Source organism: Sturnus vulgaris, chromosome W (genome assembly GCF_052056855.1).
Source record: "Sturnus vulgaris isolate bStuVul1 chromosome W, bStuVul1.hap1, whole genome shotgun sequence".
NCBI classification, from domain to species: Eukaryota; Metazoa; Chordata; class Aves; order Passeriformes; family Sturnidae; genus Sturnus; species Sturnus vulgaris.
In genome coordinates, this window is record NC_142282.1 from 64,547,612 (window position 1) to 64,571,134 (window position 23,523).

General features: G+C 39.7%; 1 protein-coding gene across 2 annotated transcripts in view; it reads left to right on the forward strand.

Annotated features, from left to right (window-relative positions):
* Positions 1-23,523, forward strand: part of LOC148220310 (Golgi phosphoprotein 3-like) — a 149,832-nt gene that overhangs the window by 787 nt on the left and 125,522 nt on the right. The window lies entirely within an intron of this gene.

Here is a 23,523-nt window from a genome sequence, read left to right on the forward strand (position 1 = left end):
GGAGGAAGAGGACCTGGAGCCTCTAATAGTGTTGATAGTTGACAGGCTCTGGTTGTGTTGATAGTGTTGATAGTTGATAGGCTCTGGTTAGACCTCTAATATTTTTCTACTCATGTACTTACCCGTAACTTTAATGTGGAAGGCTTATGTACTCCTATGTATTTTGTCAGACAACTTTATGGTGCTTGTGGGGTTCTCAGGTGCTTTAGTATGCTTAGCGGCCCTTTTTAATAAGACTTTCCAGATTACTGTTGTGTTAAAAATGTCTTTAACTTTGGGGAGATACATTTTATAAAAATGGGCCTTGAATAATGAGAAGTTTGTCAAAATGAGAAAATGGCATTATTATGTAATTCTGCAATTTTTCTGAATTTATAGCTTAATTAGGTGACATGAAACTGTTAATAACAGTCATTGAGGAAGGTATACTTCTACCAGTGTGCTGGATTTTTAGTTTAATTTGAAAGAGGTAATCAATATAAAAAGCATGCACACTACAGAATATCCTGGAATATCCTGTCAGTTTAGTTTGATGCAATGTATGGTGAAGCATAATATACCTTTATTTATGGTTCTTTTTTTCTCTTTTTTTTTTCTTTGTTTTTTTGTGAAAAGTAAACTAATGAAGCAGTTAATTGATTTGGGTGGAAGTCTCCTAAAACTGTTTTTGTGAGTGCAGAATAACAGGGGGAAAGCTGCTAAGTTATGTGTTCTTTGACTCTACACTGCATCTAAAATAGATTTGATGGTTGATAAAGAATTGGTTAAAGAGTAATTTTCCTAGTTAACATTTGTTTTTTAATGCGTGTTTATATATTTGTATATATACTTGCCACAATAACATATTTTATTTCTCCTTTAGATTGTGTATTTTGGGCCATATTCCTGTAATCACATTTTTTTTTTCAGTTGGACCTTGCCATGGCATCCTAATAAAGTCAATAGATATTCAGTGTTGTGTTCTTCCATCTGTTGAATCTGAAGACTTGTGTGTATGCACATTTCTCTTTTTACATACCTGAATAGCTGCATGAAAGAAAGTTAAGCATGACAAGACATATCTGTCAGGATTACCTAGGAGGTCTTGCCTTGGGGAAGGTGGGATAGACTGGATCATCATTCAGCCCTTTTTTTTCCCCCCCTCCATGAGTGTGTGCTAAATCTTATGAATTTTGCAGGCATTAGGCTGTAAAGATTTCAAGGCAAGGAACAATCTGTCTGCCTAGAAAGAATATACGGTGCAAGTATACCTAGTATATCAAACACTGGGCCTAAAAATCCAGCTTTGCATTGGTGTGCATCAAAATTGTAAATCATCCAACATTTCTAAGTGCAACAGTGGCAAACACTGCAGGTAATCTATTTATTTGCATGCAAAAAGTAAGTAAGCGACTACAGTGGCACATATATTCGTGACTCCCTTGAGATTTTGCAGTTGAGATGTCAGACAAAAGGGATGATAATGTGTCTAGGGTAGGGATCTATGTGCACAAACCTCAGCATGCACCATTTCTATGCTTTGTTAGACATGATTCATTAGGGTTTGTATTTTGGTTTTGTACAAAAGAGTACTGATTGTACTCTTTTTTTCTAACACTATGTAAACAGCTTTGTCTCCATGAGCTAAAATCTCCATGATTTAAATTTTAAAATGAAACTATAGATTAATTTTCAAAGTTTTCTTTTTGTTCTCTGTTGTACTAATGATAAGTTAGACCAACTTAGGTACTTTATGCATCTGGAAATGCTTTTAATAAAATTTTTACTTCTGATAAAATTTATTTCCCATGACAATTGTGTGAGATTTTGTCATGACAGCAAGCAGAGAAAAGTAATATGGGGTCTGTAAAGTATAATTGGGAAACTACATGAAATGTAAGGGAAAGGCAAAGGAAAGCCAGTAAATTTAAAGCTGGCAATGTCCTTCCTTTTTATTGCAACAAGATAAAATAATTAGTGTTGAGTTTAAAATAAATAAATAAAATAGTCTGAATTAGCCTAAGAACATATTTCCCTAAAAATAGCTTTTTTCTCAGAAAAGTCACTGAGAACTGCATTGATAACTTAGTTTTGAGGGAGTTTTTTTGGTAATTTCACTTTTAATATTAAACACTGGTTAATATGGCTTAACACTACATAAATTGTATTAAAGAAGCCTTGCATGTAAGGACCTGCCATTAATAATTTTTAAGTGTAGATTGCAGAACCTTTACTCATAGGAGAGAGAATTTCAGGCAAATTTAGACAGTGATGGATTGATTACTTTAGTGTTTCTAGGACACTGTTATATATTTATGTGAATCCTGCTTTCTGGATAGTGTAATGGTTGTAACAACCACAGACAAAAGTTTTATGTTGTTGCTGCAGTATGGGTGCAGTCATGCAGTCATGGGAATGTCCAACTGCCCCAAAACAAACAGCACACCTCAATCCCATTCTCAGTGCTTGAACAAAGTTAACTTTTTTTTTCATTTGGCCTAATTAAAGGGTAGTTTATATATATGGACTGGTTGCTCTTTGTTTCCACCAATGGTTCTTCCATTTGTATCTTCTGTGTATATATAACTATTTCTGTATTTCAAGGTCAAGATAGGTTTTAAGGGGAATGTGCTAAAATATGTTCATGACAGATCTGGTGTCCTTAGAGCAACAGGAGCACTAGAACAATAGAAGCATCTATAATTTATTTGGAAACCCTTCAGAAACATGATTGGAAAATGGAATAATGTTCCTCTATTTAGAATAGAGCAATAGCCTATTGCTATAGGAATAAAAAATACTTACTGAAACAAAATACTTTGCTGTGTTAGGTTAAAAATAATATTGCAGTAGGACCAAATAAAGCCATAGCAAAAAGGAAGTTATTCTGTAGAACTACTGAAGCTTCTGAGGTCACGTCTCCCAAAAGAAGGAAGTGGTAAATATTGTTAGCTGATTTACAAATGACAGCTGAGATGAGTATAGGTCACTTTTTTCATTACAGTTCTTCCAGACATCTTGTAACTCAGTCCCATAGAAAACTGAGAGATTGCTAGGTTCTCTGTAGCTGTCACTCCATTTAAATTTTTTATACATGTAGGGGGTTTTATGGTTGGTTAGTTGTTTGTTTTTTTGTGTGTTTTTGTTTTGGGTTTTTTTTGAGTTCTCATTCAGTCCAAGTTGGGAATCTATTAAAATACAGTAATGCAAACAGCTCATCTTGTCCTCTAAACAATGTGCCACAACTAAGCAAATTGAAGCAGCTATAGAGACACAACACCACCTGTAGTTCAGATAATTATATTTCGTAAGATAAAATACTTATTTGATCTGTAACTAATTCCTTATTTGCTGAAAGAAAACTCACATAACATACATTGAAATAATTGTCATGTACCGAAATCTGCTGCAACAGTAAATAGTTCTAGTTTTATTTACATTTTATTGGTGAAAATTAAAATGTCCTTTGTGAGAGTGAAGTAATGTTAATTCACTTCAGTACAGAAATTCTCTTGGACCTTAGCTACTCATGTTTGGCTTTTAGAAAGTTCATTAATTGCTGAAGATTTAGTGCTACAGCATAATGTTTTGTCATGTGAAGGTCTTTAGTTTATGATACTTTTCATTGTATTGAAATATGTTATTAGGGAGCTAGTTTGCCTGCTTTGGATATGCTGTTTTGTGTTGATTAGATTAATGCTAAAATGTAGTTTCTTTATTCTTACAAAATCAGAGTAGCTGGATTTCTTACTGAATTTTATATTTTAATCCTAAAGAGATTTTTTGGAAAGGTGAAATAGGAATTTTGAAAACATTCAAAATATGAGTGGTATTTCCCCTGATTTTAAGATTTGCCTTTATGAAATTCATATTAGGATTCAGAAGTCTGTGATTTTTTTTTTGCCTGTGTAACAAATGAGTTTTCAGAAGGCATGTTTTTATCTTTTGTTTTTCTTCCTTCTCTCTTCCCTCCCTCCCTCCCTCCCTTTAAAAAGTTTCAGCAACAGCCTGAATGTAAACTCAAAAGCTACCAAGTTTGGTTTTTTTAAAATTTCTGAGACAAATGAGTGAAACATGAAGAGGCATCTCCTGGGAATTTGCATTTCAGTTGAAGAATGATGTATGAATGTGTTGAAACTTTGACAAAGGCATGATTTATCTCAAATTTTAAAATCATTTAGCTTGGAAAAGCCTTCTAAGATCAGAGTCCAACCATTAAACTAACACTGCCAAGTCCACCACTAAAGCATGTCCATAAGTCCCACATCTACATGTCTTTTAAATACCTCCAGGGATGGTCATTTGACCACTCCCCATGGCAAAATGTTCAGGGCCTAATAACAACAAAGTATGGAATGTCTGTGATGAAAATTTTTTCTTTTATAGTATAGGTCTTTTTGGTCCTTTTTAAAATTTCATGTCTATACCTAAATTACAGGCTAGCAGAAGGTAGGAGATATGTGCTACAAGATGCAGTGAAGTGCCTCTTTACTGTGCTGCTGAGTAAATCCTGCTTTTGTGCTCTTTGGAGAACAACATGTTGATTTGGAAGCAGCACTTTGGATACAAGTTGACTTTGTGTTGAAATGGTGTTTATATTTCATGGTTCTGTATGCAGCTAATGTGGTTATCTAGCATGGCTAATCTGTAACCTATATTATTTATTCATGGATAACTGAGTATAGTGTAGTCCCTTCTTTCATGTCAAACTGTTTAGTGTAGGGCAAAGGCAAAAATAATGTTAAAGACTTTCTAGTGATACTTCTCAGTATTTTTAAGCACTTAAAAACCAAAGCTGTAACCTTTTCCTCTCCTGTAGCAAGCTGTTTTTATAAAACATTTTGCATGAAGTATAGCTGAGAAAGTATTGCTGTTAATTGCTAGAAGTGGAACTAAAAGTTAACATAATTTTATGTCAAAGAAAAAGTGATGTTATTTTAGGTGTTCTTTGATCATAAAGTGGTTGAAGTACTGCATCATTTATCTCAGTTACTTAAGCTTCACAGTAACAGGCCACCTTTGCGATGCTAAATTGACCAGGCTAAGTGTTACAGATAGTATATTCAAGAATGACTCTGCTACTCACAGAGCATATAATTACTAGAGCACATAATCATTTCTGTTTTGCATTATTGGGGAAATCATAGAATGGTTTTAGTTGAAAGGGACATCCAAAAGTAATTTCATCCAACCCCCCTGCAATGAGCAGGAACATCTACAAGATTAGGTTGCTCAGAGCCCTGTCCAGTCTGACCTTGAATGTTTCCAGGGATGGGGCATCTATCATCTCTCTGGGCAACCTATGCCAGTGTTTCACCACCCTCATCATTAAAAAATTCTTATATCTAGTTTCTTATTTCTTTCTTATAGTCTTTCTTATATCTACCCTCTTTTAGTTTAAAACCATTACCCCTTGTCCTATTGCAACAGGCCCTACTAAAATGTTTGTCCCCATCTTTTTAATAAGCCCCCTTTAAGTACTGAAAAGTCACAATGAGGTCTTAGTGGAGTTTTCTCCAGGCTGAACAACCCCAGCTCTCTCAGCCTGGCTTCATGGGAGAGGTGCTCCAGCCCTCTGATCATCTTCATGGCCCTCCTCTAGATCTGCTCCAACAGGCCCATGTCTTTCCTGTGCTGAGGACTCCAGATGGGGTCTCATGAGAATAGAGTAGAGGGGGAGAATCACCTCCCTCAACCTGCTGGCCACACTGCTTTTGATGCAGCCCAAGATAAGGTTGGCTTTCTGGACTGCCAGCACATACTGCCATCTCATGTTCAGTTTTTCATCCACTAAAAGGATGGGAAGGGAAAGCTAGTCTGGAGTAAATGTGTGGCTTGGTTTCCTCTGCATAGACAGCATTCTCAAGCTATTTTCTCATAACTTTTAGTAAAGAAAGAAAAATATAGTAGTCAGTTCATCATGAGCCACTTTTAACTGGGTTTTTTTTCCAGTTTGAAAACAGGTCTTACATCAATTTCAGTAATTTATTGTCTTTCCTTTCAGAAATATTCATAAAATGTTACTGCAGAATGATTTCACATACACATATCAGGCATTAAAAAATCCTTTTGTTTTCTGTTTATGATGGATCATTAAGATAATAAAATAGCATGCCTTGTAAGCTAGATCTTTGTAATTGTAGAGCTGTTAAACACTGATAGGTCTTTTACTATTTGTGGATGTTACAGGATTTATTCATCACAATAGGAAATTAGACTATCAAGCTTTTTGCATATCTTTCTGTTGCTGATATTCTTTTAAGCACTTGTAAGTTACTGCTGTGGTTCTTGTCAGGACGCAGTTAATTTTTGCAGCAGATGGACACAGCCAGGACCTTCAGGTTATTTAATACCACCTCATGCCATGCACAGGGGAGAACGAGTGGGGTGGGTACCCTTCTGATTTTGCCAGGGTGGGTGGAGTGTGCAGTCCAGGTTCCCCGGTGAGCAATCCTATGTGAATCGTTCACCTGTCTTGTACACTGCTATTAGTATTGTTGCTGTTACTGTTGGTTTTCTTAGCTCATTGCTGTTACTGGTAAATTGTTCTTATCTCAATCTATGATCTTTGCCTTTTTATGTCTCCAGTTCTCCTCTGGGGGGGAGAATGGGGAGTGAGTGAGTGAGCCAGAGTGGGTTGGAAACCAATTTCATCTAAGCATTTGTTGTATTAGGTACTGAGCCACTGGTGACAATGTTACATGATCTGTTCATGTGAGTGTGGTACCTAACCCTGTATATATTCCTGTATGTGGTCCTCATGGTGCTCTTTTTCAGAGCAGGGAGAGGGAACAGGATTACTTTGTTGCTGTACTGTGGAATATCAGTTTATGGCATGATAACATCAAGGGCAGCAGGGGTCATTTGTGATGTGTGTTCACTGTTGTTCTTCTGCCCTTACTTTGGGTGCTACCCCCGGGAATTCATTAATAATTGTACCCAGTGTGTGGGGGAACAGGGGAGGATGATTTTCCTGCCCTTTTCCTTCTTCAGGCCTGTTAGAGCAGCTTTTGAGAATTGTGAATTCCCTCTGGATGTTAAGGGAAAGCATGTTCTTGTTGCTAAGTCTGCCAGGTCTCCTCAGTGTGGTCCACACTGTGTTTAGTCAAGAAATATTTCTAGGGAGGTTTTTCAGAGATCTGCCCCAAGAGTGGATATTCATGAGTGGCATGAAATGTGAGAGGAAATGGGCCAGCTTTCGAAGGATTATTCTGCTCCAATGGTTTGGAGGTTCACCCCTGAAAAAATACAGGACTCTGATAAAGTGGAAGAATATTTCAAAGAAAAACACTGTGACAGTTCCAGAGAGGGGCAACTTATTGCAGTGTGCTGGGCCCTGGTGGCTACTTATTGGACACTGCTTGTCTTTAGATGGCACCCTCAGGGGGAGAGGAAGGAAAGCAGATCAACAGGCACTGTGTCCACTCAAACTGCAAGTGAACCAGAGGGACAACCCGTGCCGGTAGCAGTCACCCCTATAGAGAAGAAGAAATCCAAGACAAAATCAGTTCATGTAGTGAGTGATGAGGAGGAAGTAGGGCCCCCACAACAGGAGGAAGAGGCAGGGATGGAGATAATCACCCAATTCCTATTCCTGGGTCAGCTGCAAGATATGTGAAAAGATGTCACCTGCCATATGGGTGAGCCCCTGGTGATCTGGCTGCTCTAATGCTGGGATAGTGTAGCCCACAGTTGGAAATTAGAGGGTAATAAAGCCAAGCAACTGGGCTCCCTGTCCAGGGATGCAGGCATTGACAAGGTGTTTGGGACAAAGATAGAAATCTTCAGCCTCTGGAGGCAACTCCTGTCAAGTGTGAGGGGAAAGTATCTTTTCCAGGACAATCTATCAGTACACCAAGGCAAGTGGAACACCATTGTCTTGGTTTGAAAAGACAGGTGTCTGCTAAGAAAGGCAGGAGCCTCTCTTGAAATGGAAAATGTAAACCGTCTCCCTCTAAATTATTATAATTTTGAAATTAAGGAGCTCTCAGGCACAGATATGGGAATAGGAATAGCCGTTCTTTACTAGGAAAAATTAATATAGAAATACAGTATAAAAAAAAAAACCAACCCAAAAAAACCCAAAAAACAAATACAAAACACTGACAGAGTCAGAATACAACCTGACACTCCATCAGTCCGATTAAATGGTGACTGCAGTCCTCCTGGAGTGACAGATGTGGTTCAGTTGAAGCAGTGGTCCTGGAGAAGGGTGAAGGTCCAGTGATGATGTGGAAAGGTCTGGTTTTCCTCTGGAATCCAGTGTAAAAAGGCTGCTCTGATGTTCCAAATCTCAGATTTTATCTAGGTAGGAAATGCTTTGCTCCTCCCCCTGGGTGGAGCATCTCACAATGGGATGATGTAATTTTATCAGTCATGCAGTGGAACTCAATGGACCATTAACAGAAGATACTTCCCTGGAAGTATCATTGCACTCAAGACAACCATGGAGAAAGGTATCCAGTACCTGAGAGAATTAACTGTGTTGAACGTACTCTATAAGGATTCAAGTAACGAGCAGTCCCCTATAGATCCAGATGAAGTCCAGTGTACACAACCCATGTTGTGGAAGTTCCTGTGGAGCAAAGCACACCATCATCATATGCCAACTCATAGGCAGTGATGTCATGGAAAGAAGGAGAACAAACTGGATAATTTGGTTGTCCAACTCCATCAATATAAAGAAAGTCTCCCTTTTCCCCTTTGGGCCTGTGTCTCGTCCATGGAAAGACTCTCCAAAGACCTCCAGAAATTTAAAGAGGAAATGTCACATGCCCTGCCAGTACAGACCAATGTCTCTGCTATTGGGAGCAAGTGCCTCCCTGCTCAAGAGAGGATCCACACGACAAGGTAGCCTGTGATTTTTACTTGCATGACTATGGTATGAGGAAGTGGAATGGAAAACCCATCTGTGCCCTAGGAGCATGGGTATGTGAGTTGAAAGGAAGAACAACCACTGCAGGAAATTCTTTAAGGATAAATGCTGCTTAGTTTCCAGTGGGCAGGTCCTCAGACAGAATAGGTGGGCTGATGTTACTTCTGATCCTCTTGAAGGGACCTCCAGGTCATATTTACAAGAAGTGAGTAATGAGTACAATGACCAGGAGTAGAGGGGTCCTGCCTCCATCCAGGTGGAGGAAAGGGACAATTGGATCTACTAGATTGTGGACCTGATGGTCTGGCAAATCAGACCCATAAGAGTATAAGGCTTTAGTTGACACTGTCACACAATGTACCCTGATGCCATTGAGATATGTAGGGGCAGAATCCATCTGTTTCTGGGGTGACAGGGGGATACCAACTGACTGACTATACTGGAAGCCAAAGTGACCCTGACTGGGAACAAATGGCAAAAACACTCTATTGTGACTGGCCCAGAGGCCTCAGGCATCCATGGCATATATTACCTCAGGAGAGGGTATTTCAAGGACCCAAAAGGCCGCCTTTGGGCTTTTGGGATAGCTGTTGTGGAGACAGAGGTAATTAGACAGCTGAATACCTTGCCTGGTCTCTCAGAGGACCCTTCTGCTATTTGACTGCTGAGGTTTGAAGAGCAATGGGTAGTGATCGCTACCACAACAGTGCACTGTCAACAATACTGCACCAGCCAGGACTTGACTTGGGGATAATAATTGAATTTGCTACCAATAAAATCAGAGCAGGATAATGAAAAGTAAAACAAATCTTATAAACCCCTTGCCCCAACTTCCCCCTCCTTCCTGGGCTTAACTTTATTTCTGATTCTCTACCTCCTCCCACCCCAGCAGTGCAGGGAGACAGGGAATGGGAATTACAGTCAGTTCATAACCTGTTGTTTCTGTTGCTGCTTCCTCTTCAGGGAGAGGAGTCACAGAATCACAGAATCAACTAGGCTGGAAAAGAACTTTGAGATCACCAAGTCCAACCTATGACCTAACACCACCTTGTCAACTAGACCATGGCACTAAGTGCCACATCCAGTCTTTTCTTAAACACCTTCTAGGGACATTGACTCTACCACCTCCCTGGGCAGCCCATTCCAATGCCTAGTCACTCTTTCTGTGAAGAACTTCCTATTGTCCAACCTAAACCTCCCTGGGCACAGCTTGTGTCCTCTTGTCCTGTTGCTGGTTGCCTGGGGAGAAGAGACTGACCCTCACCTGGCTACAACCTCTTTTCAGGGAGTCGTAGAGAGTGATAAGTTACTTCCCCTGCTCCAGCATGGGGTCCCTCCTGTGGGAAGCAGTCCTCTATGAACTCCTCCAACATGAGTCATTCCCACGAACTATAGATCTTCATGAGCTGCTCCAACATGGGTCCCTTTCCACAGTGCCATCCTTCAGGCACAGCCTGCACCAGCATGGGTCCTGCACAGGGTCACAAGTCCTGACAGCACTCTGCTCCAGCACAAGCTTTCCATGGGGTCATAGTCTCCTTTAGGCACCTACCTGCTCCAGCATGGGTCTCCTCCATGGGCTGCAGGTGGATCTCTGCATCCCCATGATCCTCCATGGGCTGCAGGGGCACAACTGCTTCACCATGGTCTTCACCACAGGCTGCAGGGGAATCTCAGCTCTTGCACCTGTAGCAGCTCCTCCCCTTCCTTCTCCACTGACCTTGGTGTCTGAAGAGTTGTTCCTTTCTCATATATTCACTCTGCTCTTCTCTGGACACAGCTAATTCTGTGCAATAATTTTTTCACCTTCTTAAATATGTTATCACAGAGGCATTGTTACCACCTCTGATGGGCTTGGCCTTGGCCAGTGGCAGATCTGTCTTGGAGCCAGCTGGCATTGGCTCTGTCAGACATGAAGGAAGCTTCCAGCAATTTCTCTGAGAAGCCACCTCTATAGCCTCCCTTCTCCCAAAACTTGGCCACTCAATCCAGATGTTCTAATCTATCATCAATGAATGTTGCAGTGAAGCTTTTCCTTCTTCTCTTCCATCATTATTTTCTGTTGTTTGCATTTTCCCCCAACTTCTTATGTTTAGTTATTCTGGTGAAAAGACTTTTAATTGGCTCTCACTAGAGTTTAAGGTGCTTTATATACTTGTAGTGTGTAATACATGAAGGGACAAGACCCACTAGCAGAGAGAGTGAATCTGTGATTTTATTTGGAAGCATCAGTATATATATATCTTTACTCCTAAGAGCCTTTTTTTTTTGTTACAGCTTACAGATGTAATCACAGTTCTACAATAAATCTGTCCTCTTGACATTTTCCATTGTTCTCTCCAAAGCCATGGTAAAGGAGTGTGAAGAGTGTACAGTTCTATGTTGATGTAGAAGTAGAAACTCGTTGGTCCGGTTTTGTCTCAGGTACAGATGTCCAGAGATATGCTGCTGCTCTCTGTTTAACTCTTTCCTTACACCAACATCTGTTTCTCCAACAGCAGTCTGTCTAAGGTTACTTAAATAGCTGAATCAGAGCTTTATAGAAATCTGTTTCAGGAGCAGCATTTCTTCAGTGGCCCCTATCAAAACTGTGTTGAAATGATCAAGCCCAATTGAGTCAGTAGATCTCACCCCCACAAAATACCCAGCATTGGGACTACATATGGTTGCAAGATGGCTGTCTTGCCTTCTGGTCCAACGATGTGTAGTTTTTTGGCTGACTGCCACGGTATCTGATGTCTACTGACTCCAGCAACAATCGCCGTAGAGGGTGCCAAGGGCCAATCAGGAGGCCACTCCTTCTGCACTATGATGGATACATCAGCACCACTATCAGCCAATCCTGTAAAAGACAGAGTCTATTTGGCAGGTGAGTAATGGCTGTTGTGTTCCAATTACTTTGGACCAAAAGATTTGAGGAGCACCTGTGCTTACAAAGCTCCCATTGTTTCATTGCTGCTGCAATATTGGCACTGGACAAGCAATTGCTGGCAGCGGTATGAGTTGTGCCAAGCATGTCCCTTCAGGCACAGTGTAAGGGGAGTTGAGTCCAAGCCATAATTTTGATTTCCCCTCTATAATCTGCATCATTAATTCCCAGTAAAATAAACAGTCCAGTTTGAATGGTAGAAGAATGACCCAATAATAAAGCATGAGTTTGAAATGGTAGTGGGCCAAGACCAGCAGTGGGTAATAGATGAACAGAAGCATCTTTTAAGACTGTTGTAGAGATGATGGCCACGTCCAGGCTGGTGGAGCCTAGGGTGCCCCTTGCCAGACCTGAGTTTGCATTTAAGGTTGGCTGAATTGGGCCCCGTTGGGTTGAGGGGCACTGGTCTGCATGCCCCTGTTCGAGTTTTCCCAGCTTTTGGAGTGCGTTGCTGTTGCTGGGGGTTTTTGGGGTTCCCCGTGGGTCCCGGAGACTGCTTCAGCAGTCCTCGGCGATGGAGCACGTTCTCAAGCCTTGTCCAGATAGAATTTGGCTCGCGGCGAGCTCTCAAACCAGCAGGGTAAAGAGATAGGAATATGTAGAAAGGCACAAATCCATAGTTTATTCTATGAAGGCATCCAATCTAGCATATACAACGGTTAGGGTTTTACAGGGGTTTTAAAATCTTTTGAGGGTTTTACAGTTTGCACCAATTACCAAGGGAATTCTACATTCAAACTAGCTTATGGATACTAAAAGAAAACGAACCACTAATATTAGAGATCGATAAGAGGGTCTACCAAGGGGGGGGGGGGGGGGGGAAGAGCTGGATCCCTTTTTGTATTCGTCATTTAACAAGCCATTTCTTATCTTTAAGCTATGGTTTTCCAAGGGGCCTGTTCTGGGGATACAGAGGGACTTTCTTCTTTATGAATGTTTTATGCTCCCTCCACATGTTGCCATCCTTGTCAAACTTAGAGTGCCGTTAGTTACTCCAATGAAGGCCTTTTTTGCAGTGAGGACAGGGTTTATTTGGCTTTTTACTAGTTTTCTGTCCATTTGGGCATTGTTTCCAAACATGCCCCTCTACTCCGAATACAAAGCACTTAACAGTTGCTTTAGCTGCCTGCAATTGCTGGGTGATTGCGGTAGCAATTAGTTCTGCTTTATATTATTCTGAGCTGATATTAGCACATGCTTTGATGTAATCAGCAAATTCAACATTGGTTGTGTTTTAAATCTAAGTTTTTTTTTACAGTCGTTATTAGCATTTTCATAAGTGAGGGATTTTAAAACAGCATTTTAAAACTGCCACTTGCATTTCTATTTGCTGTCTGACCACTGATTGTAGTCAGTCTATGAAGGTGATATATGATTCCTGGGCACCTTGACGACTAGCAGCAAATCCTGGCTCTGTTTTTTGTATCAGGTACTTTCCTTAGAGCACGCAATGCAATAGTTTTGCTTTGGTCCCAGGACTGGGGTTGTAAATGCAGCTGGGCACAGGCAGTGGCATACATGCTGATCCCTGAGAGCTGGGGTGCCATAATATTAAGTGGCGTATTTTGATTACCATTATTCAATGCCTGGGTTTGAGCCAAATCTACAAATTCAGTTCACTACACAGAGTATTGCCCCCTCCGTTAAAACAGTTTTAAAAAGAGATTTCCAGTCTACTGGTAATATGATGTGATTCAGCTACAGCATCTATTAAATTCACAGTAAAGGAGGAATGCAAGCTGTTTTCCTTCACTGATTTCCTTAGTTCTTTAACCATTTCATAGGACAACTGTTCATGATGTGAACTTTGATATATTTGTTATATTACAGGCATAGCTTGTAAATATTCAATATCTCCCTCTTGTAAAGCTCTTCTGTGGCAGCTATATATAAACCTTTCTGGCTTGGGTTCAGTGGGTAACATTTCTTCATAATCATTAGCAAGGCGAGACGTGGCATAGGGAGGAAGACGAGTGGGTGAAATGGTTGCAGCTGCTTTTCGGCATGCTGTCTGGAATATTTCTTCTGCACTAGGAGCATTGGCTGCCATAACGCATATTGGGGTCAGAGGAGGGTATAAATCTAGTTCTTTGTCAGGATCAACCAGCCCTGGATTAAACCGGTATTGGCATTCCGAATCACCATTCTCAGAAAGAGAGGATAGCGGTTGTAGGAAAATAGTTTGTATAGTGCAGGAGGCAATCTTTCCCAATGAATTACAGCTATACTGATTACTGAGGAGTAGAAACAGCCTTGCCTACCCAATGAGGATGAGTGTTATAAAAGAGTGGGCCAGCTAGTCGAGAGTAATTTGGAGTTGGAGCTTGAGACCCAGAGTCTGCTGCAGTTCAGGATGGAGTCTGCTGGCTGTGCTGGGAGGAGGTAAGGGACATGCAATCGTGCAAGGGACAGATAAGGTAAGAAGATGCTGTGTGAGGGACAGACAGGGTTAAGCAGCTGGTTAAGGGACAGCTTGGGGCTAGCCAGTCATGCAGAAGGAAGAAGGAAACTTGCAGAGAGGAGAGGAGTCAGTGCTGTGTGGAGCTGCCTACAAGGAAAGGAGTCAGAGTTGCCTGAAAGAAGTCCACTGAGAGAAGACATAATAAGTTTTTAATAAAGGACTGGTGATGATGCCAGTCATGTCCGTCTTGACATAATTACTACAGTGGTGGGTCCAAGAGGGCATGATCCACTTCCTTAAATTGTTGCAAGGCAGAATAGATGACACTCCAAGTCTCAGTATCATTGGGGTGAACGTCATGATGAGTAACCTGACGAGTTTGTAAGCATTCTCCGAGTTTTTGCCAATGAACCATCAGAGAGGTACCGGTGCTAGTTTTATTGAATCCAAATGAGTAAGGATATAAGTTTCTGAGGTATTATTTTAAATCCTTTCTTCCTGGTAATGTGCGACAGTTAGCCTTTATGGAGTCTTTGAGATTTGGTTGCACTTTGCCTCATAATTGAAGAAAAATGACTACCCAGTCGCTCTCTTGGCTAACCTGGTTTTAGAGCCGCAATGAGAGGAGCTCCTCGGTAATCTTTCAGGCACAACTGGATGGTTCGGCTGGGGTGTATCACAGGACTGGATCACCGTAGCAGTTGTAAGCCCACAAAATTGGGCACCATTTGTGATATGTGTAGGGATGAGACCCACCAGCAGAGAGAGAGTGAATCTGAGATTTTATTTGGAAGCATCAGTATATATATATATCTTTACTCCTAAGAGCTTTTTTTTGGTTACAGCTTACAGATGTAATCACAGTTCTACAATAAATCTGTCCTCTTGACATTTTCCATTGTTCTCTCCAAAGCCATGGTAAAGGAGTGTGAAGAGTGTACAGTTCTATGTTGATGTAGAAGTAGAAACTCGTTGGTCTGGTTATGTCTCAGGTACAGATGTCCAGAGATATGCTGCTGCTCTCTGTTTAACTCTTTCCTTACACCAACATCTGTTTCTCCAACAGCAGTCTGTCTAAGGTTACTTAAATAGCTGAATCAGAGCTTTATAGAAATCTGTATAAGGACCTAGTTAAGGAGGAACAAATGCTGCTTGGCTGTACAACAGGATCTAAAGGCTTCAAATGATTAGAATAAATATGCAGTTAGTTCTCCTAGCATTGAGCAACTTTTCTATTTGTCATTGAGAACTTGGAATAGGTTGTGGGTTGGGTTTTTTTGTTTGTGGGGTTTTGGTTTTATTTCTTTATTCTTGTGTTTTGGGGTTTTTTTGTGTTCTTTTACACAAGACCTGTTTGCTTATTTTTATATTGAAGCTTCTTGCTGGAAGAATAAAATTAGTTAAACATTTTAAAAGTATACCTTATTTCTAATATAAGAAATTTCTGCTCTGAAAAAGGACGTGGTTGAAGTTTTTAGGATTGGCTTGAAAAGTCAGGTATCAGATTTGTTGGACAAAGATTTTATAAAATAGTCTCAAATTAAGCATATATAGCACCAATCTTGATGACTTCCATCCCCCTCAGAGATTCAGAAATTGCATTAGTTGTTCCTTATAGAATGATGTTTCTAAATAAAATACTAGCTTTTAAAAGTTTTTCTTATTTAAAGAATCCATAAACTTATTACAGTGACAGTTATTGACTGATATGAGATAAATGCTTATAGTTACATTATCACAATGAAGAGATTTATTTACCTGCAACAATAGCAGGCAATTTTTCAATTTTTCTTTTTTCTAATCAGCAATTTTGCTTTCAGCTAAAAGGGTAGGAGACAGAGAATTATGTAAAGGTGTCAGAAACTGATGTTCACTTATTTGTCCTCTCCCACCTATGTCTGCTAGAACCTCCATTTAATTGTATGACCTGATGTGAATATCCAAGAGGACGTAGTGTTTCTGTTGTAAAGTAATACTGATATATGAATTTGGAATTCATAAAATGAAGCTTTTGGGTCAACAGAAAGGATTGAAATTCTATGCTAAAACATAATTTATAATAAACCAGGTACTTTCATTATCCTTTATATAGGATGCTTCTTGTATTTTGTATTTTATCTCTTTGGATTTGGGAACAGTTTTAAGGAGTTTTTTTGTAGAAGTTCTTCAGGTGATCTCAGATGCTTTAAAAAAATAAAAGAATATTAGTAATTGTAGAGAGACTACAAAAAAACCAGTATATTAATATGGTTTTCATCTTTTGGGAATATGATAGTCCTATGCTCCTCAGTCTGTTAGTATTCTTCATTAAAATCAAAATACTTAAAAGCGGTGTTTGTCATCAATAATTATAGCTACAAAGCAGATTAAAGTTGTAAAGTTGCTTGCAGCAGATTCTTATGTTGGAGATAGGATACAAGGGGAAGGAAACAGCCATCTTTGACATGAAAACTGTGGCAGATCAAAATTCCTATTAATTTCTAACCTGTTGCAATGTACTTGGATAGCATATGCTGTTATTCCTTTCCCCTCTACTCTCCCCAGCTGTCTTTCTATAGATCCAAAAATTCCTACTTCAAACTGGAACTCCTTGACTAAAAAAGTGAGAGTTCTGTCACCATTATGATCAAGTCCACTATGAAATACAACTCACAGCTCACATTTTGAGAAAAATAATGTCTATTTCAGTAGGTTTCAAATGGGTGACAGATTATGATTTTGTATTATGATGTTCTGTCTGTGCTATTAGTGTTGTCCTGTTAGTTTTAAAGAATAAAACTTCAAATTTATGTTGAATAAGGTAATCATTGCTAAGGTCCAAAATGGGAAGCTCAAGGTAGGGATGAATATAATGCATATCTTAAGCATTATGTCCTTTGTGTTTTCTGAGCAGACTATGCTCATGAATGGCTTTGGTATAGGTAGCCCAATAATTTAGGGTTTTTTTAGTAATTTTTTTGAGCTCTTTATCTCAAAGACTAACTTAATAGTTCTAACTGTAACTATTCAGGTTATGAAAACTATTCAGTTTTTGAAGTAGATTTGTCCATTGAACTGTGGAGTTTCACAGAAGGGGATGATCTTGCCTTTTGCTATCTGTCCCAACTGTGTTCCTTCCCTTTTCCATGCTGCCTCTGCAATTTGCTTATCTTCTCACTGAATGAGGTGAAGAGACTGAACATTAGCTTTCAGACAGGTCATGTTCTCATCTACTTGACTACACAAATGCTACTGAGGCGTCAAAAAGAGATAGCAGCAATGGGGTGAAAGAATAAATACTTTGTCTTCAGCAGCAGTTCATGCTTTCTTGGACTTCATTGTTGGGTTTAGCCCTCAAATGACTAAAAATTAAGACATGAGGAAGGGTATACCTTCTCAAGTTACATGTTTTTTTACAAGGTTAAAATGAGATATGCATCATTGATTTGAAACGTCAATAAAACTGAAATTATTCTCTCAAAGAATAGTTGAAAGGTGTGCACAGAAAGTAACAGTTCAAAAGAGATGCTTATGCCTTGAAAGTAATTAAACACTGGGGTATCATTTTGTCTTCAATTTATTTTCCTGTTCTCCCTCCCCCCATCTTTTCTCTCTGCCACTTGAAGTATCTCTAAGAAAAGATGTCTGAGTTTATGTATATACAAAACATGAGTCTTTTTCTCAGTATTGAGATAGCTGCTCAGATCAATCATTCAGAAACCATTGTTTAAGAAAGCTAGCTAGTTGTTTATGTATAAACAAAACAATAGTTTTATGTCTCACAACTTTTATATTGCTACCATCGACAGAGTATTTGAATGCCATCCATGCAGAATTAATAAAAGTAAAATCAAACTCCAGCACAGTTCAGGAACTCCAGGTTTTCTATCTTTCAGCATCCAGGTAGAGCTGGCTGAAATTTTTCTTCTGAAATATTCTTCTAAGGGAAAACAGGCTATCTGTAAATTCAGAATTTACTGTTTGCTGAAGTGAAAGGTTTCTCTAACATACTTTGTGCCTTCTAGCTGAGAAACCCTGAAGTTTCATGTCTTCTTGATAGACTGTCAGATATATTGCCTTAGAGCTAGGACTTTCAGATTCCGCAGGAGCTCTAATTGTTTATCTTGGCTTTCTGTTTCTTTCTGTTGGGGGTTGAATTGTTCCCTTTTCTTGCTGTTGAATTTCTCCCATTGTTATGCTAAGTATTTGTGGCAACACCTTAGTAGCTATAGTGTTCTCTCGAAGGGGGGTGGGTGGATGGGAGGAGACCAGAAAAGGAAAAGGTGGGAGAGGGGTCTGGGCGGGGCTCTCGCTCTCGCTTGGCTCAGGGAGTGAAAGGAGAACGGTCAGTGCTCGGATCCAGCATCTCCCCTGCCATCCCAGCACCGAGATCCACGCTCCCTGCCGTTGGACATTGCTCTGCTGCTTTCCCACTTCATCCTACTACCTCCGGACGCTTTGTGTGTGGAAAGGCGAGAACCCCTTTTCTGAGATGCAGAGTGCAACCCCCTCCCTTCTAATTATTTTAGTTTCAAATCAGAGGCTGTCAGGCAGGAGATATGGGGATAGGAATAACAGTTCTTTACTGATATCTAACAAGGCAAAATAGCAGAAACAACAACAGCTATAAAAATTGTCAACAAAACAGAACAGTATAGCTCAGTTCCAGTCCCTTTTTTGGCCACAGGCCCTCTCTCTCTGCGCTCAGTTACCAGTGCTGTGGGCAGGGCAGATCCCGTGCAGTCGAAGAGGGCTGGAGTGATGGCGGCGGCCCAGGTGTGAGAGGGATAGAGGGACGACTCCCTCCTCACAGTGTCGGTTGTGGTGCTTGGCAGAGTGCCCAGAGGTAGTAGGATGAAGTGGGAAGGCAGCAGAGCGATGTCCGACAGTAGGGAACGTGGCTCTTGGCGTTGGGATGGCGGGGATGATGTTAGGTAGGAGCCTTGGCCGTCTTCCTTCGACTCCACCAGTGAGCGAGAGAAGGAGAGCGAGAGCCCAGGCCCCTGTCCCACCTTTCCTTTTCTGGTCTCCCCCTATCCCCCACCCCCCTTCAAGAGAAAACTATTGCTACTAAGGTGTAGCCACAAATACTTAGGATAACAATGGGAAAAATTCCACAGAAAGAAAAGGGAACAATTCAACCCCCAACACCTGGACTGTGGTTTTGTTTTCTTTTCCCTTTTTCTTGGAATTGTTTGAACCTGCTCTGGACTGAAAACCCAGAAGACCACCGGGAGCTCACACCTGTGGTCCACCTGGCCTGGCTTTGGCCATGGCATTTCCCAGCGCCAGAGGGACTGAGAACCGACTGATTGAGCCGGGCTGCAAACCACGGAAGGGACTCTTCTGAATCTGTCATCTCTTTGGAGCAGCGAGAGGTTTTACTGTTTAGTATTGTTCATTTTTGTGCTGGGAAGTGCTTTGCCTGTTAGATAAACAGCTTTTTTCCACTTCTTTCCAAGGAAATTTTTTCCCCGAACCAGCTGGGGGAGGGACTGCTTGAATCTGTTTCCTATAGGGATGCCATTCAGAGGTTTCCTCCCAAATTTGCCCTAAACCAGGACACCAACTAAGTTAAACATAACTGTTTTATTTTATTAGCATGTGTATATCTTGAAACCTCATGGTTGGAACTCTGCAAGTGCTTCTTTTTCCTTTCTTTTGAATTGGAGATTTTAATGGATTTTTCATTCTTCCTCAGCCTTTTCTGGCCTGTGCCAGGTATAGAGTAGAGCAACTGCTCTCCTATTAGGATTTAACTGAAAATTAGAGAGAAAAAGTATATTTTTGTAGTGGGAAGAGACTTTTCGTAACTCTTATGGGTAAAACAAAGAAAGTATTCTGAAAAACATCACTAAAACTGCAGGAAAAACAAAAATCCTCCAACAACATTTTTAGTGCTAGAGAATCAAGACATTGTTTTATTCTGGCCAGGATGTGCAACAGAAATCATTTCATCCACATATAGCCGGGGTTGTGCAGAGAAAATCATTCCCTCACACATGATTTCTACTAGGTTTTTCACATACTTATACAGTCAAAACCCAGAGAAATTAACTGGTTCAATGTTCATTGGTCCCAAGTTATGCAGTTCTTAGTATTTGGTTTCCTATTGGTTATTGATCCCTTTGCCTTTGATGTTAATTAAGTTCTATTCCTTTGTTCTCTTATCTCTTTTCCCAGACCAGGTGTCTCTGACCATGCCACGGATGATTTTTGGAGTTTGTGTTCATTAATGCTTGTTATTTTTTGTGTATCTTCTGTGCTACTCCCAGTCTTGTTGAGATGTTAAGGTCAACGGGCCTTGAGTGGTGAAACAGTCCTTTGAAAAGAAACTTCAATTCCTTTCCCCCTGGGCAAAGGCAAACAAAACTTCTGACTAAAGTTATTAAAACTTTTTAAAAACTTTGTAACATTTCCAACACTTGAAGTGGTATAGTTAAGGTCAATTAATTAAAAAATACTTTAAAAATAAATTCAGTTTTAATTGCTAAACCAGGGGAAAAAATTCTGGTGCTTGAATTGTTTGCATAATAATGTAACACTTTCTGGAAATAGAAAGAAGTATATATTTATCATGCCACAGCTGTAAGTTTGCTTCTGTGTTGTATGATTTCAAAAATTACTTTACTTATGTAAACAGGCTATTTAATTGAAGATAGAAGATTGTAGGAGTCTTTCTTTTTGTATATATTGCACACCATCTTGCATGTTTTTTGGCAAAGAAATGCCTGGTGCCAACCAAAATCTTAATTTTGCAGAATGACTGACTTCTTTGTGAGTAACAGCTACTCTCATATCAGTTCTGAGTTGACTTATCCAAATTCTTAAATGCCTTTCCAACCTTCTATTTATGGCCTTTCATAAAAGGCAAGTGACATATTTCAGTAATTACTTTCTAGAGATCCAGAGCTATTTTAGAACTTTCTAAAGTATTGGTCATCTATATAATCTATATTATCATGTTCCTAGAAATCTATATTTAATGGCATGCATTACCGACTGATTTGTGTTTAGCAGACTTCAGATGTATGCATCTGATATCTCTATACATTGGCAGCTTTTATTTGTAAAAAGAATAAAATTGTATTGCCCTTGATTTAAGTGAGTCTTTCCTACTGGTTAGGATAAATTTTATGAAAGGGAGTCCTTCTTTTTTTACTGAATTTTTCTCTGAAGAAGCACGGTGGATGTTTTCACAGAGATGCAACAACATGGGAGTTTTGCAAAGTGTGAGAAGCGAACCTCACTATTTAAAATTTTTAAAAGTTTAATAAGGGATAATAAGGGACAAAATAACAGCTCTGTGTGCTTGGCGATGGCCAGAGGCACATCAGATAACCATAGTAACTCTTCTTATATACTTTTTCTATTGCATTGGTCAAACACATATTCATAAAGATTATAAATATTCAAACATTTATTTGAACTCGTTTACATGTTCTGGGAATTCTTTACCTTGGTTCAACCCCTGATCCGCCTTTTTAGAGTACGTGCAGTAATCGTGGATGTGGTTTTGAGGGTCATGTATGACTTCCTCACAACAGCCCCCTGTTCTATGGTTTCAGCAGGTGATAGTCATTGATAGTCGAAGGGTCAGTAGCAGGGGTCCTCGTCACGCCCCTTCCCTAAATGTTATCTGACCATGCAGACGGTTTTAGCTATTTCCATTATTGTAAGTTTACCACAAGTACCTTAAATCAACATCAGCTATTTCACAAATGTCTGAGTTATTTTCATTATTGTCAGTTAGTTACAAAAATAAAAGCATTAGTTATTATTTCACAACTATAGCTACTTCTGTAAAAGTTAACATTATAACACACAGCACATAGCATCCACTCTAATATTTGCGAAAGCCAAAACTATGTATTAATCACACTGTTCACAAACTAAAATATCATCCATAAATGATGTTCTTAGGATATGACCTACACAGGGATGAGGGCATTGGCCACAAAAAGTTGACTAATTATACTATATCAAAAGCAGTTAAAAGTGATTGCAAACTACTCTATCAAAATTGTTGCAATTAATAATAATTTGCAAAAGCCAATACATAATAGCAAAAGCCAACAACTACATTTATTTATAACAGAAAGTCTTTCTGGATTGAAACAAGTGTTTTCACAGTCATTTCTCAAAAATCAAATAATTTCTCAGAAATATTTTGTATTAGATACTGTTCTTGCATGTTTTTTAATATTCAACTGTTGCTACTCTTGTGAGAAACTGTACTGTTATGGTTAATGGCTTAAACAATGTTATGAATGACTTTTTGCCATTAAGGCAAAACTGTATGTAAAAATATAGTTGAAAAAGTGTGGTGTTGCGATGGAGTTGTTGGTTGGAGACAGCGATGACACAAATTTACCGAGGGTCCTCAAGAAACAGCCCTGAGTTTATTATGGTCGCCGCTTTTTATAGGGGGTTTGAATTTCTTGGACTTAGACAGCTGATTGGTTGAGATTTTGGACCACCTATTTCTCTGACTAGTGAGAAGTCTGCAGTTTAGGATGGAACGTGAATGGGTGAAGTCCCTGTTTGGGTTTGAATATATCCTATCATTGTTCACTCAGGGACCTGTTTATCAAACCAGACTAGGTGAACTGGATTTCTTATTTATGGCTGAATTATTTGTCCTGCTACTGACCGACTGTGCTGTGACAATTCCACCTTTGCTTTTTATTAAAAAATGCAAAATGTTCTCTGTTATCTTACCTGCAAGGGCCTTTTGCAGGTAGGATGACACAGACAGCATGCGTTTAATTTGAATGAGGCCTTCTACCTAATTTGACAAACCTAGCTCCCGCAGTTGGCAATGTGTTCTATGTATCACTGGAGCTGTAGCATTCATGTTCAGGAGTTGTTAGACAAAACCACTAACCCTCAGGCTAGCATGTCACAAGTTAACTGCTTAAAGTTATAAATTACAACTTAACTCTGTGAACAAGAAAACATTCAATTTTTAAAACTGAAATTGCAACTTAACTCTATAAACAAAAACATTCAACTTTTAGAACTGTGAGAAAAAACAACTTCATAGAAGAAACAATTTGTAAATGAACTGTTGTTTTAACAGTCCCAGATTTCCATGCGGTAGGTGTATAAGTCATTCTGGTTACTCTTCCACACACGGCTCCACATCTGTTGAGGGGCCATCAGGAGGTTGCTGCCTGTGGTCCCGAGCAGGACATAGTACAGGCCGAACACATCTGGCAGGTATCCAACACGTTCTGGTGTCTGTGGAAACACAAGTGTTTTCATGTCCTCAGGTGATGAGATTCCATGAGCCTTCCCACCTTTTGGTGATAAGGTCTCTCACCATTACCTTGGGTTTAGGTGACTGGATGAGTGTAA